This window comes from Phaenicophaeus curvirostris, chromosome 7, assembly GCF_032191515.1.
Source record: "Phaenicophaeus curvirostris isolate KB17595 chromosome 7, BPBGC_Pcur_1.0, whole genome shotgun sequence".
NCBI classification, from domain to species: Eukaryota; Metazoa; Chordata; class Aves; order Cuculiformes; family Cuculidae; genus Phaenicophaeus; species Phaenicophaeus curvirostris.
Genome location: NC_091398.1, coordinates 22,124,981 through 22,145,014, shown reverse-complemented (window position 1 = coordinate 22,145,014; position 20,034 = coordinate 22,124,981). Strand labels below are relative to the sequence as shown.

The 20,034-nt window shown below is 35.8% G+C and overlaps 1 protein-coding gene across 2 annotated transcripts in view; it reads right to left on the bottom strand.

The window, feature by feature from the left end:
• Positions 1–8,248, bottom strand: part of LOC138722698 (sodium channel protein type 1 subunit alpha) — a 97,730-nt gene extending 89,482 nt beyond the window's left edge. The window contains exons 1-2 of one of the 2 annotated variants that reach the window (XM_069861165.1): positions 8,171–8,248; positions 1,474–1,733 (exon numbers count right to left, since the gene is read on the bottom strand). The gene's annotated coding sequence lies outside the window, so the exon portion shown is untranslated. Of the gene's footprint in view, positions 1–1,473; positions 1,954–8,170 lie in introns of those variants that run through there. The other variant, XM_069861166.1, reaches the window with a different exon arrangement.
• Between the last annotated feature and the right edge of the window lie 11,786 nt (positions 8,249–20,034).

Genomic DNA, 20,034 nt, shown 5'->3' with positions numbered 1-20,034 from the left:
AAATCATTCACCTCACTAACAAATAAGTTTTGAAATGAAGTTCTATCATTTGTTTCTAGAACACTGTGAAGAACCACCAGTTTATAGTGAGGGAAAACCACATCAAAATCAGTTTTAGTCTGATATTAATACATACTCATATTAATATTCCACCTTATTTTGGTTTAAAAAAAGGGACCTGATATTTATTCTTAGAGTGAGCAGTTATCCGTTAGACATGAAAATGCTGTAAATGCCATAGTGTCAATAGACAATAATTTTGCATTTTTAGTTTTCTGATTTGATATTCATTAACATAATTCAATACAAACATAATTCTTTTTAAGTTAATATATTAAGTGAAATCTTGGTAGTAAGCTGTTAAATGTAGCTCATTGATACAATGCTAACCAAAGCCTCTCTCGAGTATTTTCTCTCAGATATTTTTGCTATAAATTCTGCTATATTTTGGAATTCATTAATGTACCTTAAATTTGTATTATTTAATTTATACAAATTGCTAACCATGATGAAGTGAACAGGATCGTGAAAGAAAAAAGGTTGCTGTCCAAGGTACTGAACGTAAACACAAGTTTTCTCATTAATCTCTCAAATATATTGATTTTTTTCCCCCATTTTATTGTATAGCACTTGTTCCTAGCAAGTACGCTAGCCTTGCTGAAATTCTCTACGTGATACTGCAGTATCAGGGTTATGCTGTTACTTTCCAGGGCCTCTTCTGCTGCATTCTGGTATAATCAGACATTCCAGCACCCGACAATACTCAGTATGTATAATTTGTTTAAGGGCAAACCTTTTCTATGTTTTGTTACAGACTGATTTTCAGCAGGGTGTAAATACAAAAAAAATTCTTTGAATCCTACATAGTGCATGAGAAAGAGCATAGACTGTTCTGGCATTCTGCAGAGCAGGCAGTAACTGTGATTTTATCTGCAGTATCCACCTTAGATATTTCAGAAGCATATAGATTCATACATTCATGCAGTAAATAGCAAACAATATCCTGGATTTAATTGCTACTTCAAAAAATAACCAAGGACTGCAAGAAAATGAAATACATTTTTTCCTCATTTTGTTTTGTTTAATAAAGGAAGCATATTTGTAATTCGCAAGGCTAAAACAATGCAACAGCCAGGAAATGCAGTAAACCTCTCAGAGGTAATAGCTATATCCAATAATGCTTTCCCACACCACCTTCTAGCAAATGGATTTCATTTACTGCTTAATCAGTCAAATTGAAAATAATCCCCAAATGGTTAGAAAAGATGTTTGTTAAACAAACCGAATTTATGATTTATTTATTTGTAAAGTGACTTAAAGCTGAGATGCCTAGAACTACTACTCTGTTAATTGAGTCATGCTGACAGAGCTGGTTTCACCTAGCAAATTCTCTCTGCAATTCAGAGCACGGCTGACAGCTATCTGCATAGAAAAGTAGCACAGTAAGCATTTAAATAATGAAAAAACATTTACCCGAGAAGATATAGCAAAGATCAGGATCCAGCTTCCAGACCCCATGAAGCATGAAGCTGAGGGAACAATCCACTAGCTTGCTCAGGCCAGCAGTGTCTCTCCTACACTTGACCTAGACTGCCTTACATAATGAGGAATCGGAGCTGTATCCTGCGTGGAGGAGCAAGCTGAATGTCATCACTGGCAGAAGTAGAGAGAACTGGCAGCAGGCAGGCTGGTAGTTAGCATGGAGATCACGAAGTCTGCTTCCCCTGAGTGTTCTGGGAGGAAACAGAAGAACAGCTCAGAAATGCTGGTGTCATTCCTCCCTTGAAGCAAATGACCGGAAGGAACGAGGGTGTTAGAAATGTGAGGCAGACAGCAAGTGCGAAAGCTGCATCTGCACCTGATATCAAGGTAACAGAGTTCCTGTCACGCTGTGTCTAGAGGACTGCATAGCTACAGCTATTAGGAGCGCAACAGCAAGGCAAAGTCAGGAGGCAGAGAACACAGACTGCTGCTGCATGCATTTGTCTATATATTTCTCATCACGGTAAGTAGAAGAAAAGCGATGGTATAAGATAAAATACTGGGATGAATTTCCAAAGGGAAGTACTATTCCCTTACATAAAACTTACAGCATGCAGTTTAATTCCTGGAAAAATAACCATTTGTTACCTGCTTTACTTGGAGTCACAGAGGGTAAGGTGCTTATATTACAGAGATTTTAACATTTTCAAGAAAATGATGGATAAGATGCATTCCTAGTTGCAACAATGTTTATAGTAATATCTGGTACTTCTTTGCTATTTTCTGGAGAGAAGCTTTTGGATATTTCTTAGTTTATTACTGTCTGGATCATATCAGCACTTTCTCTGTGGAGGGCACAAGAGGAGAAACAAGAATCCGGGCTTGGCCAGCAGTTAAAAAACCTACACAACCTTGCTGCTTACAAAAAAAAGCAGCTTTATATTAATTAAAATAAGTGCATATAACTTGAATTCTATATTTTATGTTAATTTGAATACTTGGATATTAAGTAAAGAGCCTTAAATACTGATAATACATATACAAATTATTCTTGACTCACTATCTTGAGTGATACAGTTTCTCCTTTAAAAAGAAGACGAATGTTTCACTAAGATAGGGCATCTTAAATTTCCAAGTTATATTTGGGACATCTTGATTAGACATGATCAAGAACAATACAACTGGACACAAATTTGTCATGTCACAGTAACTGACAGATAAAGAAGGTATCATTTAATAATACTTATTGCTCCATTTTATGAAAATACTGCTATATGATGGTTGTTCCTGTTTATGGGTGTGTGAATGAGATAATGGACATAATTTTCCAATAAATCTCTGAAACTTGCCAAGTTAGAATTCTGGGCTGCATTAAATACAAGAGGAAAAAGAAACTCAGCAACAACATTGTGGCAATATCAAAAAGACAGGTCACTAAACTCACTAAAAGTTTTAGTATCAATGTTTATATGAACTATTATACTTAGTTACACCTTCGGCAGCGTAAATATGATTGAGCTCTGATCTCAAACTGTGAAATCAAAGTGAAGGGGGGAAGGGATAAAAATACCCTTTTTTTTTTTCTTTTACAAATGAGCATAGAATGATTTTCTAACAAATTCAGTCAGGTTAAAAAAAAAAAGTTATGCTTGAGTGTCACTGTATTTTGAAATAAATTTTCCAAGTGCTTTGTTGAATGATTTTCTTTTTGCTTTCTTGAGAATGAAAATAAAAGAATAAAGAAAAAAAGAAGAGATCAGAAGCATTTGAAAGAAAAAGTAGATCACTGATAGCTCAAGATATGCTGTAGGTCTGAAGGTCTCAAATATCATTTGAGAATTACTTTTTAAACAGTTTGAAACAGAACAGTTTTAAACTGTTTGAAATCAGAAACTTTTATCTAGTCAGTGCAATTTATACCACATCAGCAAATAATATTAAAAATATCCTGCTGCATTTATTTTTTCACATATTGGTGTTGACTGTTAATGAAGAGTCCCTATTAAAACTTGGTATAATTTATATGTACCAACCCCTTCTTTTGGTGTTTCAAGTGTTAAGTAAGAATACTTGCCTACAAGAAAACTGTTTACATACTAGGCTCTGGTTAATCAAGAGCTGAAAATATTGTGTCCTGTGTTAGGCTACAAGAGCATACGATGATAGCTTAATTAAGGTGCAAAAGGCTGGTGATTCTGTTGATCATGGCACTCAAAAAAGCAAAGCAGCCAAACAACTCATCTAAGTCAGCTCAGATGCCTCCACAGCCATGGCAGAGTTGATACATCACCAGGATAATCTGCTTGCAGATAACCAAAAGTTGACTGCATGAAGTAGTAACATAAATAAAGTTTATAGGTAAAGTGTAGGTAAATCAATTAAATATACAGAAATTGAGTAGAAAATGCTATCTAAGTGAACAGAATAGCAAAGCTGACTGTCAGGATTACAAAGGCAAAAGGCAATTTGCTTGATGTTAGCGTTCAGGCAAACTTGTCTCAGTTTGATACAGCTGATTCAATCTTTAGGCACAATGATGAACAGGGTATTCCTTCAAAACTTTTCCAGCCTTCTTTTCTATGGTATTGCCTATGAACAGTATGTCCAATCGCAGAACAATGACTGTCTCATTATACTCCTTTTTCATGAGGAAGAGTAAATAAAGTAATCATTTGTAAACATTAATTTATTGTCATTCACTGTAGGCCTGCAAGCCATAATTTTTTTCTGGAGTGTAAAAACTATTTACCTCTCTTAGGAATTACCCAATGTATTTTTCCATTGAGCTACAAAACCTTGCTTTACAATAGTTCTGACAAGGATTTTTGCTCTAGATAAACTTGGGCTGATCTGCTGGCAAATCAAGACTGTCAACACAAATATATACAGAAATTGTTGACATGTAAGACTTTTCATTAAAGACTTCTTCTGAGACAGCTACACTGATGTTAGTAATAGAGTCTAACGTTTGACAATGGCAAGGAAATAAGTTTATATTACTCTTAACTACCAAATTAATTATTCTGATGCCATAGCAGTTAGAAAGATTTGTGTCAAAGTAAATAGCATAAATACAGTTTTAATAAAACAAAAAACTTTTAAAATTCTATTTTTTTGCAAATTACTGTAGAACAAAGCCATTGAGTGGAAAAGAATGGGTTAGACTACCCCTCAAGTAAGGATGGAGGTGGAAATATGAACGTTTGAGAGTTAAATGTGAGGAGTACAAAACAGTCTAGAGTTTTGCTGCACCTGTCTTATAAAGATAACACTGGAGATGTTTCACAGAAGACTGTAAATCTATTAAACAAGTTCTGGAATTTTACGGAAAACTTGACAATAGACCTTAAAAATGCTTATCACTAAATTTTCCTTACTGGATGAGTTCATGTCTACAAGGTTCTTTATATTCTATGCTGAAATGAAGAAAGCAGTATCTCAGACATTATTCCTGCCAACAACCTTGAGTAAACAGGACAATTTTTTTTAGACACCTTGCACTTAAGATGCCATGCACATAAATAAATCATTACTTGAGGTTTGCTCATACTAAGATAGATTCCATTTGGGATTTGATAAAACATTAAAATGCTCCAGTATCACTGACTGGAAAGATGCCTACAATATCTTGAGTTGCAGGTTTTTGTTTCTGTTCCATCCCTATCTGACCTTGCTTTCTTTTCTCAAAATAATTTCTTCCTTGTGTTTCTGAACAACTTTCCAAAGTTATTTATGCTGAAATGTGCAAAATATGGCTCAAAATATCCTAAAAATAAAACCCAATACCAAAAGAAATCCTGTATTTAGACCTGATATCACATACTCTTATAAATAGTCACATACCTGGAGTGCTGCTATGACTGGCTTAAACTCTTCAGGTGTGATAGGTGAGGAAGGAGGGGTAGCCCTCTATGTTAGAGAGTGTTTTGATAGCCTTGAGCATAATGATGGTGATGATCGGGTTGAGGGCTTATGGGTAAAAATCAGCCGAGCACCTAACAAGGCAGATATTGTGGTGGGAGTCTGCTATAAACCACCCAGCCAGGAAGAAAAGGCTACAAACAACTGGGAGAAGTCTTGTGATTGTTAGCCCTTGTCCTTGTGGGGGACTTCAGCTTGACGGACGTCTGCTGGAAGTACAATACAGCAGAGAGGAAACAGTCTAGGAGGTTCCTGGAGTGCGTGGAAGACAGTTTCCTGATACAACTGGTGAGTGAACCAACTAGGGAAGGTGCGCCACTGGACCCACTGCTCATGAACGGAGAAAGGCTTGTGGGAGTTGTGATGGCTGGAGGGCACCTGGAGCATAGCAAACATGAGATGATAGAATTCTAAGTTCTAGGAGAAGCAAGGAAGGGGGTCAGCAGAACTGCTACCTTGAAGTTCCAGAAGACAGGCTTTGGACTGTTCAGAAGTCTGGTTCGTAAAGTTCCATGGAGAGTCCTTAAGGCCAAAGGAGCCCAAGAGGACTGGATGCTCTTTGAGAAGGAAATCCTAGTGGCACAAGAGCAGGCCTTCCTCATGTGCCAGAACATGAGCCAGCGAGGAAGAAAACCAGCTTGGCTGAGCAGAGAGATCAGAGAGGGAATGGCCTCAAGCTGCACCAGGGGAGGTTCAGACTGGACATTAGAAAAAACTTCTTCAGTGAAAGTGTTATCAGGCACTGGAACAGTCTGCCCAGGGAGGTGATTGAGTCAAATAAACGTGAAAACTTTCTATAATTAAATTATGAACGTTGAATAGGTCAAGGTCACAATAATCTTAATACTTATGGACTGTCTTTGACTTCTTTTTGACATCTTTCCCTCTGCAATGAAATTAACTGCAATAGCCTTTTAAATTCCTTTCTAATATTTTTGTAATATTTTATGGGGCTGCCTATTGTACCTCTGAGATTGCCTATAAACTGATTTCCCAAGCCACTATTTTTGTACTTATCTCATGAAAATACCATCTGCTCTTTTGCATCTTAATGCCAAAAGTAAGAGAAAATATTCAAGAGAAAGTTAATATTAAGAAACAGTTAATTGAGCATTTGATAAATATATCAATTTATTTTGAGTGATGATGATCATTCAAATGACCTTTATCGGCTGAAAATAATCAGTACTGGGAGGTTTCTTAGCTGAATATTATTCTGTTGGTTATCCTAGGATGTTGAATTTAGATTTATTTTTTTTTTTAGTATCTCCCTAAACTAGTTCATATGAACTGAAAAGCAAGAAACAATACACAGTTCTGGAGTTGTTTGTGTTGTAAGTCACCCAGGAAACTCCAAGGCATGAGTTATTGATGTTTAAGAACAACGTCAGGCAAAACAGATTTATGGTTCAGAATAATAAGTGCACCATTAGAACCATTAGAATTAAAAGCAGTAAGGGGGGTGTGTGTGTTCTTTTTTTTCTTTTTTCTTTTCCACTTTTTCCCCAAAGCCCACAGCATGCATGATTTGTGATACAGATTCAACACAGATGCAGAACTCCTGCAATATACAAATTCATGAGACTGGTCTTCCCCTCTAGCAACACATGAAGATACAATCAGTACTGACTTTTTTTTGACATCAGCTTGACTTTTAGTTAAAACACATAAATTCATCCTTCAATTTCATTCTGAATCCAAGTAGCTTATTTTTGTCTTTCTTCAGTTGACATAGGACCTGGACCTGTCAAACAAACTACATTTAGCCTTCATTAGGTTTTAACCTCTTTTCAATTCTTTGAAATGCCTATACATCTAGGGACAAAAAAAAAAAAAAAAATCAGATTTGATTCTTTATATAAAAGTGATAATTCTTGTATTTTGTTTTGCCAGTAATTTTAGAAATAAGCTTAATAGCTGTGGGGTACTAAAGGGATAGGGGTAGATGACATGCTAAATGCTTTCAAAAGATCTGTTTGGTTCCCATGAAAGGAAATGTTCCACATTCTCAATTTTGTTCCTCTTACTTCCATCATTTGGAGGTTTCTATGAAGTAAAACAGATTCCCTTTGGTCTCTTGCTTTACTTCCCAAGAGGTTGCTAGTCACTCAGGCATGGCTTACAATATAAGAGCTCACAATCACCTATAAAAGAAGCCTGTGTCACTGGCAACTTTTCAGGTCTCAAACATCTGTAGCCATTTTCCACAGAGGACTTAATGAGTAGTAATCAAAGAATTTCAGGCTATGTATTCCACATCCAAACTTCAGACTTGCACTCTACAAACACTCAAACACAAAAGACTAAACAACCAGAGAGTGAAATGTGGGTGATGCACAGGTGTCTAGGTCAGTGCATGCCTCTGTTTTCCACCAAGATTAGTAAGAATGAGACAAGTCTTTCAGGTCAATACCACTGACTTCATCATGGAGACTGTATTCAGTGCTGAGAGACATAGTGGTCCAACATACTAGATCTTCCAAATCTTCTTTATATGGTTTACTTACAGTTCAGGTGTTCTTATGTCTGATGTTAGCTTAGAAGCAATACATCTTAAAAAAGATTTTCACATTCTCATCTAAAGAATTTTTTTTTATATATCAGAATAAGTTTTTATTTGGCTGCTATTAATTTATCTTTCATTTAAGTAAATTCTCAATTCAAAACAATTAACAGAGTAATTGTATAGTCAGCAATAGCATTTTGAAGCTTACAGGATAAAGAGGCATAAAACTGTTATTTTTTAAATGATAATTTTTTTGCTTACCTTGTTAATCTTTTTGATGCCGTTGTCTCTTTTTCATTCCCTTGTGTGAGTAAGCAAATTGAATGTCCTTGTAAGCCACTGTGGCTTGCTGTCAGGCAGAGTAAAAAATAAATAACCATAAACTGATCAAAGCAGTGTGTAACGTGCCTGGTCTTTTAAAGATATTAACTCTTCATGCTAATCTCTTTTTGGATGGACTTCACAGTGTAAAACAATAGGATCTCACGAAAATCTAATGCAGACATTCCCCTTTCCTCAATCATTCCTAGCGAGGCATTCTTCAAGATTCTGTTATAGCTATACTCAAATCACTAAGTTTTTAGAGGTCGATGAGGAAAACTACTTTTTTCCTCCTATTTTTTCCAGGTCATCTCAGATGAATTCATCAAATTCTATTCTTTATGGCACTTAACTGAAACTAAATTCTTTCCTTCAGTATATTTACTTCTTCAACAGTTTTTCAGTTCTATTGTAAGCTGTGGCAATGTGACCTTGAGAAAGACACGTCTCTACTCTTCATTCTTTAGACACCTACAGTGCAGTATTAGGATGCCTATCACACTCCTGTTAGAGACCTTGTTCCTTCCAGAACCAGTATCTCAATTTATGTCAACTTTGAATCATTGCCTTACAAAATGCAAGTTTTGGTCTCCTTGTTTCTAAAGGTAGACTTGCAAACGAAAGCAATGCAAACCTATCTGTTCTCTTGCCTAAGAACATCTGGCTGAAGCCACCTGGAAGCTCCAGGTATAAATAGAATCATTTGGGAAAGAGATTGGGTGCTGTCTCACAGGAAATGCGAGGATTCCTGTGGTACTCAAATAGAAACTTTAATAGGACTTTCTGCCTATAAACACCTCTGCAGTCTTGAAACTTCCTCTGGGATTTCTATTTTGATTCACTGGCTTCCTGGAAAGAGTGGGTTTTCCACTGAACTTTCCATATCCCCTCCTTCAAGACTAAGAAAGCAGCATCAAGTAAATTTTTTTTTTTATTTTTCCCTTTTTAACATAGGACTTATGTGAGGACAGTAATTATATATTTGCTGCTCCCCTAACCTTAACCCTAAGCAGGGTTACTGTGATATTGGTTGCACGGTTATATTGATATTTTCCTTCTAGAGCCTCTGCCCCACTTTCTGTTAGCATGCTAGTGTAGTCATGTCAATTTAGAACTGGAACAATATGTTACAATTTGCCTTTGCTGAGAGCTAATCTCAAGCATTTCCAATAGCAATATAGAAACTAATGCTAATCCCAGATGTCTTTACTCAGTTTTGGATAGGGAAGCGATTTAAAGCAAAAAAGTTTGAAAATATAAGCAGCATTATTTTATAGAACTTAAGGCCTCATGGGCTAGAACGCTTCATCCAAGCTTCACTCCATTAGCTATAACTTAGTCACTGCTCGAATGAAACAAAGATTTATTTAGTCTGACTTAAATCAGGAAGAGATAAAATGATTGGGTGACAAAGGGCACAGAATGAAGAGAAAGAAATGCTGCAAATGCCTCTGTGAGGAAGTGATTGCTAAGCAAAATATATCAATATATCCTGTGCTGTGGAAGAGAGGAAAGGAAAAACACTTGAACAAATTTTTCTGCTGATCTGAACTGCACCCCCAATTCCAGCAACCACTTTAAAGCTGAGTTCATGAGGAAGATACAGCTGTGTTGTTCCCACCAGTCCTTCAGACTACAGGTATATTCCAAAAACCATCTAATCCCCAGTGACTAACCTATACTGCCTCAAAGCAATTCAAAGAAAAAAGAACAAACAGAATACAGTTGACTAATTTATGCATCATGGACAAGTTCTTTCATGACCCCTACAGGACATAATTTGGTTATAATAATCTTAAAGCAGAACTGTTCCTGTTAGCAATAGGAAAACAGTTTTTTAAGATGAAGGGAAAAGAGGTTGTAACCAAGGTTGTAGCCAACCAAATATATTCTCTATTTCTTCCAAAAAAAGTGTTTAGTGAATGCATGATATTTAGACCCTTAAAAAAGCCCACACCAAATATGCTTCTACATTTTCCTTTTTAAATAGGTATATGATCTTGTCAAAAAAAGGAATTATTTGACAAGTTTTATCTTTGTGCCGATTTCCATAATTACCACTTTAGTCTCTAATTTGTTTGTTGCTCAAGTCCAAAAATCTTCACTATTTTAGATGGAATTGACATCCATGTAACTAATCAATAGTTCTTGAAAATGTCATTTCTAGTGCTTATAAATTTGAAGTAAGATTGGCAGTCTTCCTGTGTTCTGAATGCCACATTCTCTGAGGCTTGCTCTTAGTTGTGCTAACAATAAGGAATATTACTATTCTTTATCAAGCCTGCACTGATTAATCTCATTTATTTCAACTTTTGACATACAGTAATAAATGTCTGTGCCTGATATGTCAAAAGACAGCATTCAGTATACTAAGGATAAAATTATGTACTTGTTCTCTCCTTTTCTTCTCATTTCTGCTAACAGCGTATAGCTTATCTTTCTTTCTTCTGCCATTCCAGTAAAATGCAATCTATTTTTAAAAGTCACAAAGACTACTGTCAGTGTTGGGAATACTAAGCGTGAATACACATCTTTACCCATGGACAATACTGAAAATTCTCATGAAATACTTTGAGGGTCTCAAGACTTTTCCTTTAATGAAACTTGAATACATATCTTTATAGAGACAAATTTTTGGTGGTCACATCACTGCCTGTGCTCACTGCATGCCACCCCTTATGAATGGTACAACTGCCAGACGCGAAATGTGGCAGTTTACGATGACATTAGTAGGAAGGTATTTTCTGTACTTTTAGCAATATTTTAACTGAGATCTGATACAGGAAATAAGGAGCAGCAGCAGGCCTGTAGAAGTCATAGCATGGCTAAGACATGACTTTTGATAATATGGAGTTAAATGATTCTCTGATGCTCCAGTTGTATTTATGTTGCTACTTTGTTAATATTTCAATTTTTTAAAATTTGATTTTCATTACAATAAGGTTTTTGGACAGAAGAGTTCTTTTCTGATCTGTATAACTTTGGGAAAAATATGCAAAGGTATCATCCTGGATCTGTTACAAACACTTGCAAACTATACGTTTTGGGCATTGCCACCATAAGCAGTAGACAGTGAATTTTGGTTTTTTTTATTTCCTCAAGTCCAATACACAACCAGAGGGGCCACAAAAATGCCTAAAACCACACTGCAAAACTACTCAAAGCTGTACAAAAGGTAATCTTTCCTAGATGGCATCGCACTACAAATCACAGTTCCTCTAACGATTTAGGATACACCAGTAATGTTTGCCTTCATTTGCATACTTGATAGTCAGCAGGAGCCTGAAGTCTTAGAATAACCATTTTCTTCAAATAATGATAGCCAATAGAATACATTATACTTATGGAACATTTCCAAGATTCCTTCAGTGTGCTCCTGGGAATAGCTTCCTCCTATTCCCAAATAAGTCTGCAGTCTATCTGCTATAAATATATAACTATTAGAGAAAGAGGATTCACACAGTCTTGAGATGAATGGCGAATACTAGGCAACTTAGTGCAGATTTTTGTGCTGCAGAGAGTTCATTGTTTATATAGGTTGGGATTTCGTGCCTGCAGAGACAAGGAGCTCTGCATGGCTATTGTGTGCCAAGAGCTATTGATCCTATTTTTTTATTGAACAGAAACATGAGGGAGTTAAAATAATTGAAGACATATAATGTGGCAATCTATTTTAAGCTTGTAATAACAACAAGAAAAATAATTACCAAAGATCATTTAGATAATTTTCAATCAAAATCCTGCAAGTAAAGTGCAGAACAAATGATTAAATTTGTGAAAGAAAACAAAACTATGATCTTTAAAAAGATAATAAAGCTTTTAGTTTAAACCATTATCTGGCCTATTGAAACACTTAGCAGTGGGGAAAAAACCATATTCTTGCAATAAAGAAGTTTTTTCAAAAAACAGGATACAGAACTGAATAAACCACTGTATATAATAAAGTAGAAAATGTTAACATTTAAACCTTAGAGGCGTGTTAGTTTTGATAAGTTAGAATTCCTGAGTTTATTATTAAAAATGCCATTGCATAAAACTATGTACGACTTTTTCTGGTGGCTGGCTAAGTTTTCATCTGCTTTGAAGAGTTTGCTATTGAAATATTAACTGCTTATTGAGGTATTGCTAGTGTGCACCTGTCTGAAGCTGCCTACTGTTACTGCTGCATTGAGCTTTCTGGATTGCATTTGCAGCCTGAAGTCTGAAACCATTACAAGAAAGATTGTTATACTGCAACATTTTCTACAAGCTGGCCAAAAAGACCACAATGATTTCCAGTAATGAAAGTGAATGAAATATGGTTACTTGCTTACATTAACAATGGCACCTTACATACTTGAGAGCAGACACTCCAAATTGATCAAATTATTTTTTTTTTTTTTTTAGAGGGCATCATCAAATAATAAGCTTTTGAAAAACATTTTTGGGGTGTTTTGGTTTTTTTTTCTCTCTCTCATTTGACAGGTACTAACATCAAGTTAGATCTTTCTCTGTTGGTCTGTGTTTACATGTTACGGTTCAGGATGACAAAGCCTCATTTCCTGGCATATGTTGTAGTATGGAAACACTGGAATTGAGGACCTTATGCCTTGGTGTTTCCTTGCCTGTGCTCAAATGATTTGGAGATAAGACCTGTCCAGGTCATATTGAGATAACACAACATAGGAGATGTGCTGGGAATGGAAACTCTCCTGTTTGCAAGAAATAAGAACTGATGACAAACCCAAACTTTTTGTGCAGCTGCAATAAAGGCATACGTGTGTGTACAGAGGAGTCTCTAGAGGAAAGCAGACATTATGGTGCATTATTTACAATAATAACCTCTTCATCTTTTCAAAACTTTCTGGTATCTGTATTTCTATTTTCAAGAAGACTGAAGCATTATATATATTCTAGTAATTTGAACATCAGAACAAAGGAAATTTCAGCAGATCTTAGCCTTTTGTTATTCAAGATCTCAGTCAGCAAACAAAAAATAATTGGGTTGATGGACCATCATATCCAAAGTTATTTATACACAAAAATGGTTAGAGAAGATGTCAGTGGAATTTAAAAAACCTATTTGTCTGTTGGAATGAGGCCTAGGCCTAGTTTTACAAATTGCCATCTTTTAAAGATTTCAAAACATTTTCATACCAGCACTCTGTAGATGTTAATTGCCTTTCAGTGTTCTGCCTAAAAGATTACAACTAAAGTAAAACTCACTCCTCTCGCTTTCCATTTATGGTGTTCAGATGGCATCCAGAATGCTTAAATTTAAAATTGGATGCACAGACATGTGGCAGGAGATCTGCAGGAGTTTGTTCCAGTCAGATAGATGTTTACTCTATTTCCAACTGGTAACTATGCTTGGGATTCTGAAATCAACAGGACAGAACAAGTATAGCTGTGGACATAAAAATTCAAATGTGTCCTTCTCCTTGAGAGGAAAACATATAAATAGAACACAAATTATTTTATTTGTAATATGCAGGTTAGTGTATATATTTTCTTTCTTCAAGAGAATGCTACCTTTGCCTAACCTATTAATTCCTCCTCCTTTGTTTCCCCTCAGCAAAATAATAAAACTTTCTGCCTTATGGAGAAGGAAACACAGAGGCCTTTAATAATAATACTATGCCTCAACTCGGGTCTGTCTTACTATTCAGGGGTACATTCTTTCTTCTCCTGAGGAGATTAACATGCAGTTTGATAGCTTTCAAAACCAGTTTGGAACCTCAAGTAACAGCAGTTGGAACCAATTGTTCAGAACAGTGAAATCTGTCACACTGCAAATAGCCAAGTGCGCTCTGACAGTTGTTTCACTCTGAACTGGGTAATGTGAAAGTCAGTAAAGAAATGTTATGTAACCTGCCTTGAAGCCCATATTTTCTGAGTTTTAGAGAATCTGAACAAAACACAAAGCTGCATTTGTCACAAAAGTAAAGAATGAGTTGGTTCTGCTTATCTTCTAAAGCAAGTTGCTCCAGGCAGGGACTGTATCTTTGCACTTTTTACAATATCAAATGTGCTGCAAGCACTTAACAATTAATAATAAATAGTAAGTAAATGCAAAGCTTGTGAGAGGTGCCAGACTGACATCTCTAGAGAGTTTTCCTGTCTATTTATATAGAGAACAGGCAGAGCAGCATTGCAGGCTTGCTTACATGGCCCCACAAATCACTAATGCATTTCACAGACTGCTGAATTACCATCAAGTGGTAACTACTCACAGTCCCATAAATGATAGAGAGATTTAGACTGCTGGCTTCAAATTCTAAAGCTAGAAGTGGGTGTTATTATCTCATTATTAATCACTGGAATGAGGTATCATCCTTTATTTTTAATTGGAATTACACTAATCCAGTAAATAGATGTTTCATAAAGTACACCAAAAATACTGCAAGTTAGGTAGGATTAGAGGAACTTCTGTTTGCCAGATAATCATTTATGCTCCGTAGTAAGTTAAAAGTAACTTGTTTGCATTTTTTGCCCTATAAATTTTAGTTTAGTTAGCATGTCAATAGTTAGTCATTTTCTGAAATGCTGAGGAAAGAAGGATTAGTATAACCAGGAGCAGGTAAAATTCTTAGGTAATAGCTAACCATCCTCTTTGAAATTCCCTTTTAAAATACTAGTATGAAAAGTTCTTTAAAGAAAACCTGAACAAAGTAGAAGAGCACTTCATTCAGTGTTGTACTTACCAGTAACTCTGGATTTCAGGAGACAGAAGACATTTCTTCATTCTGTGCAAAATTTAAAACCAAAAAAGATTTCATCTGAAATTCTTTTCCTCTGTCTACATAATTTCACAGACCAACAAGTTCACCTTCACATCAGTTGCTTTGTAATTAATAAGCAGCAAATCAGGCTTATCTCTATTACAGCCATCAAAATCATAACACTGTCCTTTTCATAATCCACATAATGGGAAAAATGGGAGTAGTAGGATAGCATTCGGTAAAAGTACCCATCTACTTTTGCATTGAGCCTAGGACAGGGCTGGAGCTGAAACAGAGTAAGCATCAATCTGGCTGGAACAAACTCCTGCAGATCTCCTGCCCTATGTCTGTGTACTCTTGAGTGTAATGGGTTCAGACAAAAAATGGCACAAGTGAATTTAGGTCTAACTATGTCACCAAATGATGAAGGCACATAGCCATAACACTGCTTTTTAAGAAAACATGTTTCACCTCTTGCTACCCACTCTCCCACTTTCCCAGCTGTCCCTTGTTACACCAGCCTTCAGCCTGCAGGTTTTTTGCTACCGTTCTCAGCTGTTTCTCAACTTAACTCACACTAGCATTTCCTTTGATGGGATGTGCAATCAGTTCTCTAATTTTGCCCTGAAAAAAAATAATCAAAAAGCAAGTAATGCACAAATGTCTATCATTCACCTTGAACTAGTAAATTCAGGCACTATTCCATTTTCATTGTGCACCTGTTTACTCCCAAAAATATTCTCACAGCGAGAATTAGCAGCTTTTTTGTTTGATTATTTGTTTTAATATTGAAGTTAATTATTTGATCAGTTTATATTCCACACTTGGAACAAAACCCACAAAAGCTAAAGAGTCACTACCGATCTCTGTTCCTACAAATGCAGTCAATAGCACTAGCAGGTCCTTTTATGATTTGTTATAAGAACGTAGACGCTTTCCTGAATCTGTAGAGTGAAGAAGACAATATTTTAGCCAGTTCATGCATCTGGTCTTCATAGTGTTCATTTATGCTCATAACCCTCTAAGGAACCAGGAATTCATTGAATTTCTCAATATTCTCTTAAAAGGAATCAGCAAAATCATTGGCTTTCTGAGAGCACAAACTACAAAAGATTGCAGTCCTAACAACATCTGCAAACTGCTGCAGAGATGCTGTCTTCCCGCTTCAGAAATTTAACCCCCTGCTCAGCAACCATGATGCAGAATTCATCCAGTTCTGCTCTACCTTAGCACTCAAAATCTTCATGTATTTACTGAGCCTGGAATCCAAGCATGTTATTTTTCCATTTTATTAGCATTCGTAGATACACAGCTAAAATATAATTAAAGTCTTTGGCCTAATTTTTTGCCATACTTGGGAATCTTGGCAGAGCACCCAAAGATAAGGGAGGATGATTCTATTCGGTCGTAGTGGAGTACTATGTTGTTTAAATCCTTTAAAGCTAAGAAAAAATATTTTTACTATCTTATTTGTTTAAGAGGCATTTGTAAGTAATAAATACGCATATGAATTAGTTTAATAAATTCTTTTCAGATGTATAGCTTATATATCCTTATCGAAAACAATGGCTACTGAAAGAAGTAAATTTATGAATGTTTTTTATCAAAAGTTTTGTTGGTGCTAAAAGCTGAATTTCATAAATTTAATGATTGATAGGGATTTTGAGGGAGGGAGAATTTCTCACAGTTGCTCACAAATGTGGGATAACTCTATCAGGTTGACTTAAAGAAAATCACTATCTGGGAATCCTTGCGTTCACTTTAGGCACAATCTGCTTCCAGATGGCATGACTCAGGCTGGCAGGCAGAGGCGGCCAAAAATGATAAAAAAGCCATTAGAGGCAGGGTGGCAAGGTGTTAAGTAGAAAAGCACCTCTTCGGACACTACATTTTAATAATATTATCTGTCCTGTCAGACATTAAGAAGTGATTAAAAAACCACAAATCGCTAATTTTTACTCTAAATACCTTAGGAACAATTAGTGACTAATTAAAAAAAAATAAAAATCAACTGCATAGTAATAAACATGTACACATCCTATTTAATAAAAAAGTCATGGAGATTTTGCTTCATAAAAAGATCTCTGAAATTCAAAGACTTATCTTTAATTGAATAAAAACTCGTTAAAAAAATCTGTTATGATCCCTGGAAAACACGGCTATAGCAAAGCCAGCTATGCATGACACATTTCGATGTTATGCAAATCCTGAAGAGATAATCTGATTAATCCCTAGATTCTATGAATTCTTCACTTATCATTTCTTATGCACACTCAAAATACAGAGACTGAAATGCAACCTAATCCTTTTTTTTTAATGTGAGTCTAAAAATTCACAGATCTTCATGGAGTAAATAATGCAGGGAGATTCAATCAAAAGATGAAAGTCAACATCCCTGTCCCTTGATTTTTAACAGCTACCAGATATAAAAGTTATCACCTCAATTGTCTACGGTAGTTGCTCGCAGACATCTTGTAGCTCAGCCACAGTGGTGGGTTCTCCTCCTGCATCACTGTGCCACTGCCTCTATCTTAACCCAATCACACTACTGTCATCTCATGATCCTCTGTCAAAGTATATTTTCATGTCAGACAAAAATAAAGTTGCAATATACTGCAACTGAGTAACAAATGAAATTCCTCTGCTTGGGACAGGAGCAAAGTCCTCTTCTAAAATTGAAGTAATCTGCGTTGTCTCTATCCACCTCTTTGTCCCTCTAAACATTCATTGTCAAAACCCATTGGTTTTGGAAACTGGAATAATCAGAATGCAAACATTCTTAAGAGGTGGCACTAGATATTATTTATGAATTGCATTGTTGTCATGCTTTTGTCTAATTATTTTTGGCAAGACTGGGTAAGGAAAGGTAACTCCCATGAACGGTTATAAAGGATCCAAATTTAAAAATCATCACTCAGAAGTAAGTGAAGTTGATTGGCTACAGAGTTTTTATTTCTCTTATGGGTAGAGAAAATGACTGGCTGATAAATCAGTAGCTACACATGCAGTAGTCTACTTTTGGAGGTGACAAATATAGGGATTACTGTTACTAAGAAGCTGAAAGAAAAGAACAAGAAAGTAGTTTTCTGGGTAGACAAAACTAATAATAATAATATATTTCTAGTACTGAAAAGAAAATAATTGGAAGACACAAATAAGAAATTTTGCATGAAGACTTTTAGGTATACACTAGCTGCAGCAGAAAGCACGGAAAATAAAGTTATATAAGCAAAGGCTACTCCTGAAAATACTTTAGCCATTTGGATTAAATTTACAGAAGAACAAATGAGTTGTTACAAGGGAACATATCTATACAGCTGACATAGCTCATAGCAATATTGTACAAGACAATCGTGTGTTTTTAAAATAATCTTCTCAACAGGAATAGATAGTTAAATAATAAACTGAAAAAACCCAAATACTAGATGTCCACAGACAAGTTGTTCAGTAGTCATAAAGCATCGAAGTTCTAAAAATAACGGTGGTGTTCCCAAGTTTCCATAAACTTTGTGGTTTGTTTTTAATGAGCATCAGTTTATACTGCAGAAAGATATAACCACACACCATATTAGTTGACATTAATCTGACAAGTCAGCAAACATTTGCATAGAGTCAAAGGTAGCATGGGGCTGGAATTTGACTATTATACTGTACTCACGCTCCTGGGAATCACAGAATCATTAGAGGCAGAATAACTAGTGATACTTAACTTCGTGCCTCTGCTGAGCTGTGGACTCAGTGGAAGTTGCTGCTTTGCATCTTGGCAAAATTCTGCTGATGAGCAGCCCCTCATTGCTTTAAGAGGCAGCTACCTCTGGAGCCCATTGAGTTTCTCCCAGTGGATTTAACTGGCAACTGAGTACCATTTCAAATAAAAGATCTCAAAATAAATTAATTGTATACCAATTTCAAACCAAATAGCATTTTGAGAATTTTAAAGAAATCTGAGGATTTTGATGAATTTGAGAGTTGGACGGGATGATTTTAGAGGTCTTTTCCAACCTTAATGATTCTATGGTTCTATGAATACTTGTTGATACAACAACATGTTATTTGGGCAAAATGGCTAATAAACAAAGTGAAGCTCAGTGGAGAAAAAAAATGGAACTTTCATTCTATTACAAACATGAAAAATTAGTAATTCTAGTTAACAAATTACTTGTTTTTAAGAACAGACTATGCCAAGGTTATAGTGTATTGAAAACTGACCTATGTTGCCATTTTGACATAGGGTGCCGTGGGGTCTGAATCCTGATTTTTAATTCTGATAATATAGATGCATTCTTGTTTACTTTGTAATTTTATTTCTCTTCTAAGAGGGAAGGAAAACATCAAAGCTTTTGCTTGAAGGATCACCAAGCGATATCCACAGCCACTGTTTTACAAATACCCCACTAGTACAAAAGGGCATTGCTTTCTTCTGTCCAGCTCCCATCTGTCTACCACTGGCATTTGTATGGCCATATAGTGAATTTAATAGGAAATGACAGGTCAAAGATAAACTCTTTCTGTTCTCACTGAGATTTTAGTTCTCTAATGTAGTCTGTTGTAGAGCAACTCAAATGGTTGTGCTAATCAAAGGGAGAGGGAAGGGCAGGGATTCTTCTTTCACTTACACTGCCAGCGCACAGCAGTTAAATGCGTTTGTGAAAATATGGGCTAGTTTTGACCTTTTATTTGACAGTTAGTAAGGGTGAGACACTTTCAGAGACGTCATCTATCAGAAGCGCTACTGAAACAAAAATCAGTTGCAATGAATCATCAGCACCAAATCTTACTCCCCAAAGAGTTCTCAAGAATTTTAAGAAGGAAAAGAGAAAGCCACTTAAGTGAAACTCTGATTGTGTGATAACCAGCTTTATAAAAGTTATGGCTGTCAGTATTGCTCATACTATATTCATACTGAATCAAGAGATTCAAGATTAATACACTACATTTGAAGGAAGGAAACAGCGATACTTGAAAAATAATTTGATATGAGTATGTAAAATACGAGAATAATTTTGCATTGATAATATGCAAGGAATAACATTTTCTTCCTAAATCACTCAACTTCAGGAAAATTCATCTATGTGGTAAGAATTAACCCTAATTTCTCTGTTT